The 20096-nt window shown below is 43.5% G+C and overlaps 1 protein-coding gene across 2 annotated transcripts in view; it reads right to left on the bottom strand.

Moving 5' to 3' along the window:
- Nucleotides 1-16685, bottom strand: part of LOC139748742 (uncharacterized) — a 58291-nt gene extending 41606 nt beyond the window's left edge. Inside the window, exon 1 of one of the 2 annotated variants that reach the window (XM_071662149.1) lies at nt 16300-16685. The gene's annotated coding sequence lies outside the window, so the exon portion shown is untranslated. The remainder of the gene's footprint in view (nt 1-16299) is intronic. The other variant, XM_071662150.1, reaches the window with a different exon arrangement.
- Nucleotides 16686-20096: the final 3411 nt, after the last annotated feature.

Raw genomic sequence — 20096 nt, 5'->3', positions numbered from 1 at the left:
CAACTGACTGTTATATTTCTCTCTTGTGTCTCCCCTGATGATGGTGTGATTATGACACGAAAGTGCACTTGGGAACTTATCGTGTTTCATTTCCCCCCGTGGACTCATAGGAATATATATTATTTATTCATCCCTGGGGATAGGGGAGAAAGAATACTTGCCACGTATTCCCTGCGTGTCGTAGAAGGCGACTAAAAGGGAAGGGAGATGAGGGGTGGCTGGAAATCCTCCCCTCTCGTTTTTTTTTTAATTTTCCAAAAGAAGGAACAGAGAAGGGGGCCAGGTGAGGATATTCCCTCAAAGGCCCAGTCCTCTGTTCTTAACGCCACCTCGCTAATGCGGGAAATGGCGAATAGTATGAAAGAAATAAAAAATATTTATTATACGTAATCGCTCTTTCCCGCGTCAGCGACGAAGCGCCAGGAAACAGACTGAGAATGACCTATCTACTCATAAACACACACATATATATGTATATATATATACATATATATGTATGGGTATGTTTGAGGGAATAGTGGTTCCAACAATGTTGTATGGTTGCGAGGCGTGGGCTATGGATAGAGATGTGCGCAGGAGGATGGATGTGCTGGAAATGAGATGTTTGAGGACAATGTGTGGTGTGAGGTGGTTTGATCGAGTAAGTAACGTAAGGGTAAGAGAGATGTGTGGAAATAAAAAGAGCGTGGTTGAGAGAGCAGAAGAGGGTGTTTTGAAATGGTTTGGGCACATGGAGAGAATGAGTGAGGAGAGATTGACCAAGAGGATATATGTGTCGGAGGTGGAGGGAACGAGGAGAAGAGGGAGACCAAATTGGAGGTGGAAAGATGGAGTGAAAAAGATTTTGTGTGATCGGGGCCTGAACATGCAGGAGGGTGAAAGGAGGGCAAGGAATAGAGTGAATTGGAGTCATGTGGTATACAGGGGTTGACGTGCTGTCAGTGGATTGAATCAAGGCATGTGAAGCGTCTGGGGTAAACCATGGAAAGCTGTGTAGGTATGTATATTTGCGTGTGTGGACGTGTGTATGTACATGTGTATGGGGGGGGGGGTTGGGCCATTTCTTTCGTCTGTTTCCTTGCGCTACCTCGCAAACGCGGGAGACAGCGACAAAGTATAAAAAAAAAAAAAAAAAAAAAAAAAAAAAAATATATATATATATATATATATATATATATATATATATATATATATATATATATATATATATAAACGCCTGCACACGCACATATACGTACATATACACATCACCATATACATACATATACACGCACATACGCAGACATTACATACATACACATGGACCTATTCATACTTGTTTGCCTTCATCCATTCCCGTCGCTACCTCACCCTACAGGAGGAAGACAGCATCGCTAACCCCCTGCTTCAACCAGGTAGCGCCAAGAACAGACCAAAAGGCCTTAAGAATCATCAAAATAATTTCTATAAACATTCATATCAACACTTACCAATCTGATGTGTATTATACGTGTTCAGATAAAGATAAATATAATTTGCATATCTTCATCAATTTGCATATCTTCATCACTTCCTACCCTCAGCTAAGCCCCCCTCCTACCCTCAGCTAAGCCCCCTCCTCTTCCAGCTAAGCCCCCTCTCTCAGCTAAGCCCTCCCCCCTGCTTAGGCCCTCCCCAGCTTAGCCCCCTCCCCAAGCTATGCCCCCCTCCTACCCTAAGCTAAGCCCTCTCCTACCCCAGCTAAGCCTCCTCCCTCCCCCAGCTAAGCCCCCTTCCTCCCCAGCTAAACCCCCTCCCCTCCCCAGCTAAGCCCCCTTCCTCCCCCAGCTAAGCCCTCTTCCTTCCCCCAGCTAAGCCTACTCCCTCCCCCAGCAAAGCTCCCCTCCCCCAGCTAAGCCTCCCTTTCTCCCCCAGCTAAGCCCCCTTCCTCCCCAGCTAAGCCCCCTCCCCTCCCCCAGCTAAGCCCCCTTCCTCCCCCAGCTAAGCCCTCTTCCTCCCCCCAGCTAAGCCTACTCCCTCCCCCAGCAAGGCTCCCCTCCCCCAGCTAAGCCTCCCTTTCTCCCCCAGCTAAACCCCCTCCTCCCTCCCCAGAAAAGCCCCCCTTCCTCCCCCAGCTAAACCCCCTCCCTCCTCCCCCCCAGCTAAGCCCCCCTTCCTCCCTCCCCAGCTAAGCCCACCTCCCTCCTCCCTCTCCAGCTAAACCCCCTCCCTCCTCCCCTTCAGCTAAGCCCCCTTCCCTCCTCTCCTCCCGCTTTTAGCTCGTTAAGAGCGCCAGCTGGGCGCGAGACAACACCACAAGGTCAGGACCCCCTGACCTTGAAATTCCTTCGGCCCCTGAGAGAGAGAGAGAGAGTGAGAGAGAGAGAGAGAGAGAGAGAGAGAGAGAGAGAGAGAGAGAGAGAGAGAGAGAGAGAGAGAGCCCTAGCCAGCCAGCCCCAGCCACCCATCTACCCTCCAAAAAATAATTACCGTCTTAATAGGAATTTTAAAAAAAAGAATAATAGTTGCGTACGCCTCAATAGGTGGTAAAAAAAAAAACTTAAAAAAAAGAAGGCCCCAAAGCTGGCCAGCTTAACCTCACTGTTGTGATAAGTCGCTGCTTTTGAAGCTGACGGTTTTTATACGTATTATTTTCCCCATTAAGCTTACCTTCTCCCCCTACCCTACTGGTTAGGTAAACACCTCCGCTTCAGCACAGTTTGATCCGAGATTGCCGCCGTCTTGTAGAGATGGATTGTTTTACCCCTGTGGCACAGTTTGCTCCCAGATTGCCGCTGTCTGGTACAGATGGATTGTTTTAATCCTGTGGCACAGTTTGCTCCCAGATTGCCGCTGTCTTGTACAGATTAATTGTTTTAATCCTGTAGCACAGTTTGCACCCAGATTGTCGCTGTCTTATACAGATTAATTGTTTTACTACTATGGCACAGTTTGCTCCCAGATTGCCGTAGTCTTGAATAGATTGATTGTTTTACTACTATGGCACAGTTTGCTTCCAGATTGCCGCACTCTTGTACAGATTGATGATTTTACTCCTGTGTGGCACAGTTTGCTCCCAGATTGCCGTAGTCTTGAATAGATTGATTGTTTTACTACTATGGCACAGTTTGCTCCCAGATTGCCGTAGTCTTGAATAGATTGATTGTTTTACTACTATGGCACAGTTTGATCCGAGATTGCCGGCGTCTTATACAGATTAATTGTTTTACTAGTATGGCACAGTTTGCTCCCAGATTGCCGCTGTCTTGTACAGATTGATTGTTTTAATCCTGTGGCACAGTTTGCTCCCAGATTGCCGCTATCTTGTACAGATTGATTCATTCCTGTGGCACAGTTTGCTTCCAGATTGCCGCTGTCTTGTACAGATTGATTGTTTCACTCCTGTGTGGCACAGTTTGCTTCCAGATTGCCGCACTCTTGTACAGATTGATTGCACAGTTTGCTCCCAGATTGCCGCACTCTTGTACAGATTGATTGCACAGTTTGCTCCCAGATTGCCGCACTCTTGTACAGATTGATTGCACAGTTTGCTCCCAGATTGCCGCACTCTTGTACAGATTGATTGCACAGTTTGCTCCCAGATTGCCGCACTCTTGTACAGATTGATGATTTTACTCCTGTGTGGCACAGTTTTGCACTGCAAAACATAGTGTTTCTTAATATTTTCCCCCCTTCTACGTCGAATCCACATCCTTCTACCTCGTGTTATCTACCTGTTCTTCTACCAGGAGTTATCTACCCCCACCACTCCATACCCTCAGTTTATATAAAGCATTTATCAGGATAACATATCAGTCTATGTCAGTTTATATAAAGCATTTATCAGGATAACATATCAGTCTATGTCAGTTTATATAAAGCATTTATCAAGATAACATATCAGTCTATGTCAGTTTATATAAAGCATTTATCAAGATAACATATCAGTCTATGTCAGTTTATATAAAGCATTTATCAAGATAACATATCAGTCTATGTCAGTTTATATAAAGCATTTATCAAGATAACATATCAGTCTATGTCAGTTTATATAAAGCATTTATCAAGATAACATATCAGTCTATGTCAGTTTATATAAAGCATTTATCAAGATAACATATCAGTCTATGTCAGTTTATATAAAGCATTTATCAAGATAACATATCAGTCTATGTCAGTTTATATAAAGCATTTATCAAGATAACATATCAGTCTATGTCAGTTTATATAAAGCATTTATCAAGATAACATATCAGTCTATGTCAGTTTATATAAAGCATTTATCAAGATAACATATCAGTCTATGTCAGTTTATATAAAGCATTTATCAAGATAACATATCAGTCTATGTCAGTTTATATAAAGCATTTATCAAGATAACATATCAGTCTATGTCAGTTTATATAAAGCATTTATCAAGATAACATATCAGTCTATGTCAGTTTATATAAAGCATTTATCAAGATAACGTATCAGTCTATGTCAGTTTATATAAAGCATTTATCAAGATAACGTATCAGTCTATGTCAGTTTATATAAAGCATTTATCAAGATAACATATCAGTCTATGTCAGTTTATATAAAGCATTTATCAAGATAACATATCAGTCTATGTCAGTTTATATAAAGCATTTATCAAGATAACGTATCAGTCTATGTCAGTTTATATAAAGCATTTATCAAGATAACATATCAGTCTATGTCAGTTTATATAAAGCATTTATCAAGATAACATATCAGTCTATGTCAGTTTATATAAAGCATTTATCAAGATAACATATCAGTCTATGTCAGTTTATATAAAGCATTTATCAAGATAACATATCAGTCTATGTCAGTTTATATAAAGCATTTATCAAGATAACGTATCAGTCTATGTCAGTTTATATAAAGCATTTATCAAGATAACATATCAGTCTATGTCAGTTTATATAAAGCATTTATCAAGATAACATATCAGTCTATGTCAGTTTATATAAAGCATTTATCAAGATAACATATCAGTCTATGTCAGTTTATATAAAGCATTTATCAAGATAACATATCAGTCTATGTCAGTTTATATAAAGCATTTATCAAGATAACGTATCAGTCTATGTCAGTTTATATAAAGCATTTATCAAGATAACGTATCAGTCTATGTCAGTTTATATAAAGCATTTATCAAGATAACATATCAGTCTATGTCAGTTTATATAAAGCATTTATCAAGATAACATATCAGTCTATGGCCAACATCTCATTATGTATCTCTCATTAATCTCTATATATCCTCTTCATCACGCATTATCCTCTTTAATATAAATGTGTAAATTCTTCTTTATCTTCCTCTTTATCGTAATGACATAGTAAGAAGTGGTTTTTAAAAACGAGGTGTTTTTTATTTTAAAAATAGCAAAGGTTTCTAAATGGCCATTTTTTTTTTTCATCTCGGTCCTGATGTAATGAATTTGGTTTGTCCTTCATTTCCAGGCCATTTGGTAAAGCGTGTACAATTACAGGTGTACAATTACAGGTGTACAATTACAGGTGTACAATTACAGGTGTACAGTTACAGGTGTACAATTACAGGTGTACAATTACAGGTGTACAATTACAGGTGTACAATTGCAGGTGTACAATTACAGGTGTACAATTACAGGTGTACAATTACAGGTGTACAATTGCAGGTGTACAATTACAGGTGTACAATTACAGGTGTACAGTTACAGGTGTACAATTTGGTTTGTCCTTCGTTTCCAGGCCATTTGGTAAAGCGTGTGCAATCACAGGTGTACAATTACAGGTGTACAATTACAGGTGTACAATTACAGGTGTACAATTTGGTTTGTCCTTCGTTTCCAGGCCATTTGGTAAAGCGTGTGCAATTACAGGTGTGCAACTGCTGGTGTACAATTAAAGGTGTACAATTAAAGGTGTACAATTAAAGGTGTACAATTGCAGGTGTGCAATTACAGGTGTACAATTACAGGTGTACAATTACAGGTGTACAATTACAGGTGTGCAATTACAGGTGTACAATTACAGGTGTACAATTACAGGTGTACAATTACAGGTGTACAATTGCAGGTGTACAATTACAGGTGTACAATTGCAGGTGTACAATTACAGCGTCACGTAAATACCTGTACTTTTCCAAAAATCTTGTACGTAATTGGAGTATAAATTCCTTTGGGAGTGGTGCCATGTAATCATATACCAGACCTTTTATTTTAGCCTGCAAAATGGCCTCCTATCCCTCCAAAAGGCCTTTTTTTTTTTTTTTTGAGCCAAGGATTCCATTCTTCTCCCATCTTCTCATCTGCATACAACATCGTGTACCAAACGTTCAGTTCTGCGTATAACATATGTCTCGTCTAGAACACGAAGCCTTTTATAACATATGTCTCGTCTAGAACACGAAGCCTTTTATAACATATGCCTCGTCCCTAGAACACGAAGCCTTTTATAACATATGTCTCGTCTAGAACACGAAGCCTTTTATAACATATGTCTCGTCTAGAACACGAAGCCTTTTATAACATATGTCTCGTCTAGAACACGAAGCCTTTTATAACATATGCCTCGTCCCTAGAACACGAAGCCTTTTATAACATATGCCTCGTCCCTAGAACACATGAACACTATAACATATGCCTCGTCCCTAGAACACGAAGCCTTTTATAACATATGCCTCGTCCCTAGAACACGAAGCCTTTTATAACATATGTCTCGTCTAGAACACGAAGCCTTTTATAACATATGCCTCGTCCCTAGAACACGAAGCCTTTTATAACATATGTCTCGTCTAGAACACGAAGCCTTTTATAACATATGCCTCGTCCCTAGAACACGAAGCCTTTTATAACATATGCCTCGTCCCTAGAACACGAAGCCTTTTATAACATATGCCTCGTCCCTAGAACACGAAGCCTTTTATAACATATGCCTCGTCCCTAGAACACGAAGCCTTTTATAACATGTCTCGTCTAGAACACGAAGCCTTTTATAACATATGCCTCGTCCCTAGAACACGAAGCCTTTTATAACATATGCCTCGTCCCTAGAACACGAAGCCTTTTATAACATGTCTCGTCTAGAACACGAAGCCTTTTATAACATATGCCTCGTCTAGAACACGAAGCCTTTTATAACATATACCCCGACTGTAGAACACATGAACACTATAACATATGCCTCGACTGTAGAATACATGAACACTATAACATATGCCCACGTTCCCTCCATATGAACACTGGCAATATGCCTTCTTGTTTATATTTATCAGTCCCAGGTACCCCTGAGCCTTCCATTTATCACTCCCAGGTACCCCTGAGCTTTCCATTTATGTTTATCAATCCCAGGTACCCCTGAGCTTTCCATTTATCAGTCCCAGGTACCCCTGAGCTTTCCATTTATCAATCCCAGGTACCCCTGAGCTTTCCATTTATCAGTCCCAGGTACCCCTGAGCTTTCCATTTATCAATCCCAGGTACCCCTGAGCTTTCCATTTATGTTTATCAATCCCAGGTACCCCTGAGCCTTCCATTTATCAATCCCAGGTACCCCTGAGCCTTCCATTTATCAATCCCAGGTACCCCTGAGCCTTCCATTTATCAGTCCCAGGTACCCCTGAGCCTTTCCATTTATCAATCCCAGGTACCCCTGAGCTTTCCATTTATCAATCCCAGGTACCCCTGAGCTTTCCATTTATCAATCCCAGGTACCCCTGAGCTTTCCATTTATCAATCCCAGGTACCCCTGAGCCTTCCATTTATCAATCCCAGGTACTCCTGAGCCTTCCATTTATCAATCCCAGGTACCCCTGAGCCTTCCATTTATCAGTCCCAGGTACCCCTGAGCTTTCCATTTATCAATCCCAGGTACCCCTGAGCCTTCCATTTATCAATCCCAGGTACCCCTGAGCCTTCCATTTATCAGTCCCAGGTACCCCTGAGCTTTCCATTTATCAATCCCAGGTACCCCTGAGCTTTCCATTTATCAATCCCAGGTACCCCTGAGCCTTCCATTTATCAGTCCCAGGTACCCCTGAGCCTTCCATTTATCAATCCCAGGTACCCCTGAGCCTTCCATTTATCAATCCCAGGTACCCCTGAGCTTTCCATTTATCAATCCCAGGTACCCCTGAGCTTTCCATTTATCAATCCCAGGTACCCCTGAGCTTTCCATTTATCAATCCCAGGTACCCCTGAGCCTTCCATTTATCAATCCCAGGTACTCCTGAGCCTTCCATTTATCAATCCCAGGTACCCCTGAGCCTTCCATTTATCAGTCCCAGGTACCCCTGAGCTTTCCATTTATCAATCCCAGGTACCCCTGAGCCTTCCATTTATCAATCCCAGGTACCCCTGAGCCTTCCATTTATCAGTCCCAGGTACCCCTGAGCTTTCCATTTATCAATCCCAGGTACCCCTGAGCCTTCCATTTATCAATCCCAGGTACCCCTGAGCCTTCCATTTATCAGTCCCAGGTACCCCTGAGCCTTCCATTTATCAATCCCAGGTACCCCTGAGCCTTCCATTTATCAGTCCCAGGTACCCCTGAGCTTTCCATTTATCAATCCCAGGTACCCCTGAGCTTTCCATTTATCAGTCCCAGGTACCCCTGAGCTTTCCATTTATCAATCCCAGGTACCCCTGAGCTTTCCATTTATCAATCCCAGGTACCCCTGAGCCTTCCATTTATCAATCCCAGGTACCCCTGAGCTTTCCATTTATCAGTCCCAGGTACCCCTGAGCTTTCCATTTATCAGTCCCAGGTACCCCTGAGCTTTCCATTTATCAGTCCCAGGTACCCCTGAGCTTTCCATTTATCAATCCCAGGTACCCCTGAGCTTTCCATTTATCAGTCCCAGGTACCCCTGAGCCTTCCATTTATCAGTCCCAGGTACCCCTGAGCCTTCCATTTATCAATCCCAGGTACTCCTGAGCCTTCCATTTATCAATCCCAGGTACCCCTGAGCCTTCCATTTATCAGTCCCAGGTACCCCTGAGCTTTCCATTTATCAATCCCAGGTACCCCTGAGCCTTCCATTTATCAGTCCCAGGTACCCCTGAGCCTTCCATTTATCAATCCCAGGTACCCCTGAGCCTTCCATTTATCAGTCCCAGGTACCCCTGAGCCTTCCATTTATCAGTCCCAGGTACTCCTGAGCCTTCCATTTATCAATCCCAGGTACCCCTGAGCCTTCCATTTATCAGTCCCAGGTACCCCTGAGCCTTCCATTTATCAATCCCAGGTACCCCTGAGCCTTCCATTTATCAATCCCAGGTACCCCTGAGCCTTCCATTTATCAGTCCCAGGTACCCCTGAGCCTTCCATTTATCAATCCCAGGTACCCCTGAGCTTTCCATTTATCAATCCCAGGTACCCCTGAGCTTTCCATTTATCAGTCCCAGGTACCCCTGAGCCTTCCATTTATCAGTCCCAGGTACCCCTGAGCTTTCCATTTATCAATCCCAGGTACCCCTGAGCTTTCCATTTATCAATCCCAGGTACCCCTGAGCTTTCCATTTATCAGTCCCAGGTACCCCTGAGCCTTCCATTTATCAGTCCCAGGTACCCCTGAGCCTTCCATTTATCAGTCCCAGGTACCCCTGAGCCTTCCATTTATCAGTCCCAGGTACCCCTGAGCCTTCCATTTATCAGTCCCAGGTACCCCTGAGCTTTCCATTTATCAATCCCAGGTACCCCTGAGCTTTCCATTTATCAATCCCAGGTACCCCTGAGCTTTCCATTTATCAATCCCAGGTACCCCTGAGCCTTCCATTTATCAATCCCAGGTACCCCTGAGCCTTCCATTTATCAATCCCAGGTACCCCTGAGCTTTCCATTTATCAGTCCCAGGTACCCCTGAGCTTTTCATTTATCAGTCCCAGGTACCCCTGAGCTTTCCATTTATCAATCCCAGGTACCCCTGAGCTTTCCATTTATCAATCCCAGGTACCCCTGAGCCTTCCATTTATCAGTCCCAGGTACCCCTGAGCTTTCCATTTATCAATCCCAGGTACCCCTGAGCCTTCCATTTATCAATCCCAGGTACCCCTGAGCTTTCCATTTATCAATCCCAGGTACCCCTGAGCTTTCCATTTATCAGTCCCAGGTACCCCTGAGCTTTCCATTTATCAGTCCCAGGTACCCCTGAGCTTTCCATTTATCAGTCCCAGGTACCCCTGAGCTTTCCATTTATCAATCCCAGGTACCCCTGAGCCTTCCATTTATCAGTCCCAGGTACCCCTGAGCTTTCCATTTATGTTTATCACTCCCAGGTACCCCTGAGCTTTCCATTTTTCCCCCATATGCTTTCTCAGGGAGTTGGGAGTCCTTCCCAAGGCTCATCCCAGCATGGGACCTCCCTAGACATCCCCCCATCCCAAACTACTGTAGTGGTTCACATGAACAACACACACACACACACACACTCCCTCTCTCTCTCCCAAAGCCTTTGACCAAACCGTAATCAGGGAACCGAATCCCATTTTCTGTGGAAGGGTGAACAAAAGGCACGTAAAATTTGTTTTGGGGTCGACTAATGTACCTTTCCGAAGTTGATCATGTGAAATGTTAAATGAGAAGTGTAAAATGTTCTCAGATATTCATTGTATAATGAGGTAAGGGTTATTGTACGTGGTGATTAACTGAATTAAGACCTTTGTGAGATGGGTTGTCGTAATTGGATTAATATGTCAAGTTTCTGTAGAAAAAAAAGAAGAAAAAAAAATATTGGAGCTCGATCTTTGTTTTTTTTATTTAGTAACAATTCTTATATATATATATATATATATATATATATATATATATATATATATATATATATATATATATATATATATATATATTTTCTTCCTTGTATGCCCTAAAATGCCTAAGCCATTGACTTCAGATGTAAGGCAAAAACATGAAAAACATTGACTTCAGATGTTAGGTAAACACATCAAAAACATTGACTTCAGATGTTAGGTAAACACATCAAAAACATTGACTTCAGATGTTAGGTAAACACATCAAAAACATTGACTTCAGATGTTAGACAAACACATCAAAAACATTGCTAGATGCAGATTCAACTAGGGTTGTTTAGGTGGTGGTAGTTAAGGACGCTAATGACCCAATCTTGAGTTACATAATAGTTACGTAAAAGCTATGTATATATATATATATATATATATATATATATATATATATATATATATATATATACACCCCTCGCACACATGCTGGAGGAGGGGGTTTGTTATTCCATGTGTGGCGAGGTGGCGACGGGAATGAATGAAGGCAGACAGTATGAATTAAGTACATGTGTATATATGTATATGTCTGTGTGTGTATATATATGTATACGTTGATATGTATAGGTATGTATATGTGCGTGTATGGACGTGTATGTATATACATGTGTATGGGGGTGGGTTGGGCCATTTCTTTCGTCTGTTTCCTTGCGCTACCTCGCTCACGCGGGAGACAGCGACAGAGCAAAACATAATGAATATAACGAAAGATTATTTTTCCCCCATTATTGCTCTTAACAATGGGCGACGGGTCGTGGGATACGACTTCATAGAATGGCAGTTCTCTGTCACAATGGTGATTAAGGTGTGTGCGTGTGTGTGTGTGTGTATGTGTATGTGTGTGTGTGTGTGTATGAACGCTTCCTCTTCCGGTCACGGACTGTATCTCCGTTAACGGAGGACGCCCACTGTCGCTTATACGTGCCGTACGTTCGTCGTCCAAGTTCGATTCGACGCCTTGGCGTTCAAGTTCTCCTGTGAGTTCAATCCATCGACGGTGTGGTAGAACTCCCTCCCACCCACCCACGCACACTGGGGTGCGTTCCAAGTGAGCAGTGGAGGCTGTCACACTTGGATACGCCCTTGTACCGCGTTGCATTCACCAGGAGACATGTGTGTGTGTGTGTGTGTGTGTGTATTCACCATGTGTGTGTGTGTGTGTGTGTGTGTATTCACCATGTGTGTGTGTGTGTGTGTGTGTGTGTGTGTGTGTGTGTGTGTGTGTGTGTGTATATTCACCATGTGTGTGTGTGTGTGTGTGTGTGTGTGTGTGTGTGTGTGTATTCACCATGTGTGTGTGTGTGTGTGTGTGTGTGTGTGTGTATTCACCATGTGTGTGTGTGTGTGTGTGTGTGTGTGTGTGTGTGTGTGTGTGTGTGTGTGTGTGTGTGTGTGTGTGTGTATTCACCATGTGTGTGTGTGTGTGTGTGTGTGTGTGTATTCACCATGTGTGTGTGTGTGTGTGTGTGTGTGTGTGTGTGTGTGTGTGTGTGTGTGTGTTCACCATGTGTGTGTGTGTGTGTGTGTGTGTGTGTGTGTGTGTGTGTGTGTGTGTGTGTGTTCACCAGGCGACGTATATGGTGTGTGTGTGTGTGTGTGTGTGTGTGTGTGTGTGTGTGTGTGTGTGTGTTCACCAGGAGACATATATGGTCCTCTGGTGAATACACACACACACACACACACACACACACACACACACACACACACACACATGGTGAATACACTCACACACACATGGTGAATACACACACACACACACACACACACACACACACACACACACACACACACACACACATGGTGAACACACACACACACACACACACACACACACACACACACACACACACACACACACATGGTGAATACACACACACACACACACACACACACACACACACACACACACACACACACACACACCCTCCTCCTGTGTTGGCTGAGTACGTACGGAAATGCCAAACTCCTTACATCACCTTACCTGGACCTGGAGGAAGAAATGATCATTGAGACATACAGAACTGTTGCCTAAGTCTGGGGTCATCCCTTCTGTGTGATTCACGTAGAGGAAAATACCTAAAATTTCCCCCTAAAGTAGTTTTAAGGGATTAAGGGGCCATGGATGAGCAGATCTTTTAGGGAAACTACACATATATATTTTTTCCCCCGAAGTACATTTCTCCCCTATCCCCAGGGGTATATATATATATATATATATATATATATATATATATATATATATATATATATATATATATATATATATCCCTGGGGATAGGGGAGAAAGAATACTTGCCACGTATTCCCTGCGTGTCGTAGAAGGCGACTAAAAGGGGAGGGAGCTGAGGGGGGGGGGCTGGAAATCCTCCCCTCTCGCTTTCTTTTTTTAATGTTCCAAAAGAAGGAACAGAGAAGGGGGCCAAGTGAGGATATTCCCTCAAAGGCCCAGTCCTCTGTTCTCAACGCTACCTCGCTATCGAGGGAAATGGCGAATAGTATGAAAAAAAAATATGAAAAACATTGCAATGGTGGAGGGTGTTTGGATCAATGTTTTATTCCCTCCCTTCACTCTCTCTTTCCCTCCTCCCCCAGTTCACCACAGGGGTAATAGCATCTCTGGGGGGGCCTTTTATATACCCCCCAGTTCACCACAGGGGTAATAGCATCTCTGGGGGGGCCTTTATATACCCCCCCAGTTCACCACAGGGGTAATAGCATCTCTGGGGGGGGCTTTTATATACCCCCCCAGTTCACCGCAGGGGTAACAGTTCACCATAGGGGTAACAGCTCTGGGGGGGCTTTTATATACCCCCCCAGTTCACCACAGGGGTAACAGCATCTCTGGGGGGGCTTTTATATACCCCCCCAGTTCACCACAGGGGTAATAGCATCTCTGGGGGGCTTTTATACCCCCCCAGTTCACCATAGGGGTAACAGCATCTCTGGGGGGCTTTTATATACCCCCCCAGTTCACCACAGGGGTAACAGCAGCTCTGGGGGGCTTTTATATACCCCCCAGTTCATCACAGGGGTAATAGCATCTCTGGGGGGCTTTTATATACCCCCCAGTTCACCACAGGGGTAACAGCATCTCTGGGGGGGGCTTTTATATACCCCCCAGTTCACCACAGGGGTAACAGCATCTCTGGGGGGGGCTTTTATATACCCCCCCAGTTCACCACAGGGGTAATAGCATCTCTGGGGGGCTTTTATATACCCCCCCAGTTCACCACAGGGGTAACAGCAGCTCTGGGGGGCTTTTATATACCCCCCAGTTCATCACAGGGGTATCTGGGGGGCTTTTATACCTCCCCAGTTCACCACAGGGGTAACAGCATCTCTGGGGGGGGCTTTTATACCCCCCTCCAGTTCACCACAGGGGTAACAGCATCTCTGGGGGGGGGGGCTTTTATATAGCCAATGCATAGACGAAGTCTCCACAGGGGTACGTAAACATTACAACTTCAGTAGACCTTTCAGACTGTCTCTCTTACGTAAACATAACAACTTCAGTAGACCTTTCAGACTGTCTCTCTTACGTAAACATTACAACTTCAGTAGACCTTTCAGACTGTCTCTCTTACGTAAACATTACAACTTCAGTAGACCTTTCAGACTGTCTCTCTTACGTAAACATAACAACTTCAGTAGACCTTTCAGACTGTCTCTCTTACGTAAACATTACAACTTCAGTAGACCTTTCAGACTGTCTCTCTTACGTAAACATTACAACTTCAGTAGACCTTTCGGACTGTCTCTCTTACGTAAACATTACAACTTCAGTAGACCTTTCAGACTGTCTCTCTTACGTAAACATTACAACTTCAGTAGACCTTTCAGACTGTCTCTCTTACGTAAACATTACAACTTCAGTAGACCTTTCAGACTGTCTCTCTTACGTAAACATTACAACTTCAGTAGACCTTTCAGACTGTCTCTCTTACGTAAACATTACAACTTCAGGAGATGGAATCAGTGCGATGTGGAAGCTAAAGAATAAAGTGGTCGGGAGAGAGAGAGAGAGAGAGAGAGAGAGAGAGAGAGAGAGAGAGAGAGAGAGAGAGAGAGAGAGGACAACACGAATATGGCCCCCTACTTGTTCTTGAAAGTTTGGAAATCAAAACTAAGGAAGACTAAGAGTCTATTTAGGGTCTTGTGTGTATGTGTGTGTGTGTGTGTGTGTGTGTGTGTGTGTGAGAGAGAGAGAGAGAGAGAGAGAGAGAGAGAGAGAGAGAGAGAGAGAGAGAGAGAGAGAGAGAGAGAGGACAACACGTATATGGCCCCCTACTTGTTCTTGAAAGTTTGGAAATCAAAACTAAGGAAGACTAAGAGTCTATTTAGGGTCTTGTGTGTATGTGTGTGTGTGTGTGTGTGTGTGTGTGTGTGAGAGAGAGAGAGAGAGAGAGAGAGAGAGAGAGAGAGAGAGAGAGAGAGAGAGAGAGAGAGAGAGGAACACGTATATGGCCCCTTATGTGTTTTTTTGTAAGAGAGACTTTGAATGTGTATGTGTTTTTGTAAGAGAGACTTTGAATGTGTATATAATTTTTTCAGAGAGACTTTGAATGTTTATATGTTCTGTATATCAATTTCCCAGAAAGCCTCAAGGTCGTATAAACTTCAAGGGAGAGAAAAAAGGAGAAAGTTGATCTAACTGGAAATATATATATATATATATATATATATATATATATATATATATATATATATATATATATATATATATCCCTGGGGATAGGGGAGAAAGAATACTTCCCACGTATTCCCTGCATGTCGTAAAAGGCGACTAAAAGGGGAGGGAGCGGGGGGCTGGAAATCTTCCCCTCTCGTTTTTTTTTTTAATTTTCCAAAACAAGGAACAGAGAAGGGGGCCAGGTGAGGATATTCCCTCCAAGGCCCAGTCCTATGTTCTTAACGCTACCTCGCTAAAGCGGGAAATGGCGAATAGTTTGAAAGAAAAAAAGAAAAAAATAAAAATATATATATATATATATATATATATATATATATATATATATATATATATATATATATATATATATATATATTCCTGTGAGTCCACGGGGAAAATGAAACACGAAAAGTTCCCAAGTGCACTTTCGTGTAATAATCACATCATCAGGGGAGACACAAGAGAGAATATAACAGTCAGTTGATATACAACGAAGAGACGAAGCTAGGACGCCATTTGGTAAACATGTGATCGTCCAAAACATGCAACAAAGCATACATGTTTACCAAATGGCGTCCTAGTTTCGTCTCTTCGTTGTATATCAACTGACTGTTATATTCCTCTCTTGTGTCTCCCCTGATGATGTGATTATTACACGAAAGTGCACTTGGGAACTTCTCGTGTTTCATTTTCCCCCGTGGACTCATAGGAATATCTTGATCACGCGCAGAATTGTGATCCTTTCCAATATATATATATATATATATATATATATATATATATATATATATATATATATAGATAGATAGATAGATAGATAGATAGATAGATAGTCTAATATGTGGTGATTTTACTGCGCCCTTAACACACACCGGGGCATTTTACCTTGTGTGTTCCCTCAATGTCTTGGGGCTTCACTGTGCAATCCTTCGTCCTTTGGACTCAAAAATTTATCTCCTTGTGGTCCTCTGTGGTCGACTGGTGTGGGAATGGAATATATTGTTCTCTTGTCTCCGTCTTGGACGTCCACACCAAGAAAAATTCGGCCCCCGCCTGTGTGCGCTTCGCTGCGCAGAATAACGGGGAGTGTTTCCTTCGTTTTAAGGGCCAGGTGGTGGTGTCGCTGGTGTTACACAGGCGTTAAATAACCGAGGGAAACCCTCTTTTTTTGGGCCAATCACGCGAGAGAAAGAGAGTCACACACACAGAGAGAGGACCTCCTCTTGCTTCCGTACCTGGGAGGTGACTGATGGAGGTTCAGGCTTGGAACACACACACCCCCCCTCACTGTAGCTTGTCCAGCCCCTCCCTCCCTCTAGGCCTGCCCCTCCCCTTCCTCTTCCTCCTCTCTCCCACACACACACACACACACACACACACACACACACACACTCACACACACAACACACAACACACACACATCCACTAGAGTGGGTTAGGCGGATCTGAGGTTTGATATATAGGCAATTGCCACCCCTCCACCCTTCACCCACCCAATTACACCCTCCACCCACCCACTTACACCCTCCACCCACTTACACCCTCCACCCACCCCAGAAGGTTATACACCCACAACCAGAAGTGTTTTCGTCATACATTTCGTCATACCCACCTTTGTGGGTTGTGGGTTGAGCCCCCTTTTTCGCTATGACGTATTACAATGTCTGTTATGAACCCCCCCCACCCAGAGATTTACAGTGTGGTTATGAGATGGGGAACGAACCTCCTCCCCCAGAGATTTACAGTGTGGTTATGAGATGGGGAACGAACCCCCCAGAGATTTACAGTGTGGTCATGAGATGGGGAACGAACCCTCCTCCCCCAGAGATTTAAGTGTGGTCATGAGATGGCAAACGAACCCCCCAGAGATTTACAGTGTGGTCATGAGATGAGAAACTAACCCCTCAGAGATTTACAGTGTGGTCATGAGATGAAAAGCGAACCCCCCAGAGATTTACAGTGTGGTTATAAGATGGTAAACGAACCCCCAGAGATTTACAGTGTGATTATGAGATGGTAAACGAACCCTCAGAGATTTACAGTATGATTACGAGATAGTAAACGAACCCCCAGAGATTTACAGTGGTCATGAAATGGCAAACGAACCTACCCCCAAAGATTTACAGTGTGGTTATGAGATGGTAAACAACCCCCCCCCCCCAGAGATTTACAGTGTGGTCATGAGATGGTAAACGAACCCCCAGAGATTTACAGTGTGATTATAAGATGGTAAACGAACCCCCCCAGAGATCAGTTGTTTACAATGCCAAATGAAAAAAAAGAAAAGTCAAAGTAAATGACATGGATTTATGTAAATAATTTACAGGACATCGAATGATATCAGTAAAAGGAAAAGAAATGATATGTGATTTAGAAAAGATAGACTCAAAAACGTATACTCCAGTATACTCTCCAAGAGTTGTTTTGCTCTGGTATACCCCAAGTCAGCCTAACATGATTATCTTTATCTTCATCATACCTTTAATCTTCTCGTAGATATAACAGATAAGAGAGAGAATGATAATGAAAAAAAAAAAATAATAGTGATGAATTTACGGCACACGGACACAAGAGAAGCAGCCTTGATGGTGTACTGGATCAAACTGGTCAGACTAGAGTCACTGGACTGGATTAACACACGACTGTCCACACAGGAGAGAAGCCATGTGAATGTTCACAGTGTCCAAAAACCCTCTATTAGAAGGGTATTCCACTGCAAAACACGACTGTCCACACAGGAGAGAAGCCATGTGAATGTTCACAGTGTCCAAAAGCCCTCTATTAGAATGGTATTCCACTGCAACACACGGCTGTCCACACAGGAGAGAAGCTATGTGAATGTTCACAGTGTCCAAAAACCCTCTATTAGCTGGGTATTCCACTGCAACACACGACTGTCCACACAGGAGAGAAGCTATGTGAATGTTCACAGTGTCCAAAAACCATCTATTAGAAGGGTATTCCACTGCAAAACACGACTGTCCACACAGGAGAGAAGCCATGTGAATGTTCACAGTGTCCAAAAACCCTCTATTAGCTGGGTATTCCACTGCAACACACGACTGTCCACACAGGAGAGAAGCTATGTGAATGTTCACAGTGTCCAAAAACCCTCTATTAGCTGGGTATTCCACTGCAACACACGACTGTCCACACAGGAGAGAAGCCATGTCGATGTTCACAGTGTCCAAAAACCATCTATTAGCAGGGTATTCCACTGCAAAACACGACTGTCCACACAGGAGAGAAGCCATGTGAATGTTCATAGTGTCCAAAAACCCTTTATTAGAATGGTATTCCACTGCAACACACGGCTGTCCACACAGGAGAGAAGCCATATGAATGTTCACAGTGTCCAAAAGCCCTCTATTAGAATGGTTATTCCACTGCAACACACGACTGTCCACACAGGAGAGAAGCCATATGAATGTTCACAGTGTCCAAAAACCCTCTATTAGCTGGGCATTCCACTGCAACACACGACTGTCCACACAGGAGAGAAGCCATGTGAATGTTCACAGTGTCCAAAAGCCCTCTATTAGAATGGTATTCCACTGCAACACACGGCTGTCCACACAGGAGAGAAGCCATGTGAATGTTCACAGTGTCCAAAAACCCTCTATTAGCTGGGTATTCCACTGCAACACACGACTGTCCACACAGGAGAGAAGCCATGTGAATGTTCACAGTGTCCAAAAGCCCTCTATTAGAATGGTATTCCACTGCAACACACGGCTGTCCACACAGGAGAGAAGCCATGTGAATGTTCACAGTGTCCAAAAACCCTCTATTAGCTGGGTATTCCACTGCAACACACGACTGTCCACACAGGAGAGAAGCCATGTGAATGTTCACAGTGTCCAAAAGCCCTCTATTAGAATGGTATTCCACTGCAACACACGGCTGTCCACACAGGAGAGAAGCCATGTGAATGTTCACAGTGTCCAAAAACCCTCTATTAGCTGGGTATTCCACTGCAACACACGGCTGTCCACACAGGAGAGAAGCCATGTGAATGTTCACAGTGTCCAAAAACCCTCTATTAGCTGGGTATTCCACTGCAACACACGGCTGTCCACACAGGAGAGAAGCCATATGGATGTCCATAGTACCAAATAACCATTTCACAGAGGAATGAGCCAGGAAGGCACGTGAATACTCGAGCAGGAGAGAAACCACATGAATGTTTACGTTGCCACAAAACTTTCTCCCCAGGGAGTCATTTGACGTGGCACATGATTGCTCATACAGGAGAGAAGCCATGTACATGTTTGTGTTTCAGATGACTCTCTCTCCCTCTCTCTCTTCTTTTCCCAGAAGATTGATTCAGCGAAACATACGATTACTCACACAGGAGAGAATCCATATGAACATTCACAGGGCCAAAAGACCTTCCGATGGATGAGTGGTTTAGCGCGACTCATGACCGTTCATACAGGAGAGAAGCTACATAAACATTCACGGTGGCTGAGCACTTCCCGGAAGGGTCATTCAACGCAGCACACCGCAATTCACACAGGAGAAAGGCCAAATGTATGTTAACTATGCCAGAAGACCTTTCTCTGGAGGGGTGGTCTATTGCCGTCTCAGGTCACATAAAAAGGCGAATGAATACAGCACCAAAAGACCTCCCAGAGGGATAATTTCTTGCTGAATACAGATATTCACACAGGAAAGAAGCC

The sequence above is a fragment of the Panulirus ornatus genome, chromosome 5 (genome assembly GCF_036320965.1).
Source record: "Panulirus ornatus isolate Po-2019 chromosome 5, ASM3632096v1, whole genome shotgun sequence".
NCBI classification, from domain to species: Eukaryota; Metazoa; Arthropoda; class Malacostraca; order Decapoda; family Palinuridae; genus Panulirus; species Panulirus ornatus.
Note: the sequence above shows the minus strand (reverse complement) of the source record. Positions and strands in the feature narration are given on the sequence as shown.